This window comes from Gavialis gangeticus, unplaced genomic scaffold, assembly GCF_001723915.1.
Source record: "Gavialis gangeticus isolate Ggan-Ray unplaced genomic scaffold, GavGan_comp1, whole genome shotgun sequence".
Classification (NCBI taxonomy): domain Eukaryota; kingdom Metazoa; phylum Chordata; order Crocodylia; family Gavialidae; genus Gavialis; species Gavialis gangeticus.
Window position 1 is genome coordinate 52,064,104 of NW_017729030.1, and position 2,010 is coordinate 52,066,113.

Sequence of the window (2,010 nt, forward strand, 5' to 3'; positions counted from 1 at the left end):
ACCCATCAGCCCTCTTGTCTGTCTGCAAGTTTGTGTGCACATAGTCAAGCCCTTACCTCTCTCCAAACGTGCAAACGTATCAATATTTCTGAGACTCATTTTTTCCAATTAAATTTAAAAGGAGGTTTAATTTAAAATCTGAGGAGCAAATGAGGGAAGAAACCAAAGAAAAGCAATATTACATGGCAAGGACAAACAGTCTTGTCTGTCTTATTTTTATACCACACCCATCACTTTAATCTCGAAGGGTCAGTAAAAACATAAATAATTCTAAGTAGTCATCACATTTATCATCACAGTCCACACCTTAGCTTCAAGGTCTCTTCAAAATTGTAAGCAGGAAGGGTTTTTTTACCTATTTTCTAGTCCTTGCCTGCAGTTAAATGTTATATGTGGGACACATTGTTATATGTGGGAATTCATTCTGGAGACTCTACATTTCATTTACTGTACTTAAGTTGCTGGAGCTTCTAAACTGATCATTCTTGAATAATACATGTGGCCTGAACCATTAATATGTAAAAATGATCAGGATCTCCATTTTTCATGTTACTCATGTATTACTACTGTCAAACAAGCCAATATTTTCATTACTGATGACCAACACAATTAACTGGTCCTCCATTATGTAGATTTTTAGCACTGTCATCTAACAGTGGAAGCCATTTGCAGGAGCCAATTTATTCTTTTTTTATTCTCTTCATTATTTTTCATTTCATTATTACTTTATACACACACACACACACACACACACACACACACACACTCACAAAAATGGGTTGAAATGTCTTAGAATCCTAAAATAATAGAATCATAGAAAATAAGGGTTGGACGGGACTTCAGGAGGTCATCTAGTCCAACCCCTTGCTCACAACAGGCCCATCCACAACTAGATCAGCCCAGTCAAGATTTGTCTACCCAGGTCTTAAAAACCTCCAAGGATGGAGATTCTACAACCTTGCATCAGAAAGTTGTTTCCAACACTCTCCAAAAACTTTATGGATTGCCTGTGTACTGCTGTATTGCCCTCCCACCAGATGTCAAGGTGATTGAAGTCCCTTATGAGAGCCTATGATCAGGAAACTTCCACTAGCTGTTTAAAGAAAGCCTCATCCATTACATCCCCCTGGTCTGGTAGTCTATAGCAGACCCCCACCACAACATCCCCTTTGTTGCTTTCCCCTCTGACCCCAACCCAGAGACTTTCAATAGGCCTATCTCCAGCTTGATAATGGAGCTCTGGGCAATCATATGGCTCATTTACATAAAGCGCAACTTCCCCTCCCCCTTTTCCCCTGCCTAAACAGTTTATACCCACCCATGGCAGGGTGGGTATAAACATGAGCTATCGTACCAAGTTTCTGTTTATTCCAATCATGTCATAGTTTCATGACTGTGCAAGGACTTCCCATTCTTCCTGCTTTTTTCCCAGGCTCCATGCATTTGTGTACAGGCACCTGAGGTAACTACCCAATTGTCCCAATTTCTCAGGAAGAATAAGAACACCTCTCCTGCTGCCCAATTCTGCTTGCACTTCCTCCAGGTCACCTACTTCCCCACATACCTCAGAACTTTGATCTCCACCCCCCAGTGAACCTAGCTTAAAGTCCTCCTCACTAGGTTAGCAAGACTGTCTGCAAAGATGCTCTTCCCTCTTTGTCAGGTGGATCCCATCTCTTCCTAGCAATCCTTTTTCTTGGAACATCATCCCATGGTCAAAGAAGCCAGGGCCCTACTGGCAACACCACCTGTGCAGCTATGCACTGATCTACAGGACGTGTCCCCTCCTACCTGGGGCCTTTCCCTTCACCAGAAGGATCAATTTCCTAGATTTCATAGACATTAGGGCTGGAAGGGACCTCAGAAGATCACTGAGTCCAGCCCCCTGCCCAAGGGACAGGAAGTAAGCTGCGGTCACAGGATCCCAGCAAGATAAGCATCCAAATTTCTATTGAAGGCGTTCAATGTTGGTGCTTGAACCACCTCTGGTGGCAGGCTATTCCAGACCTT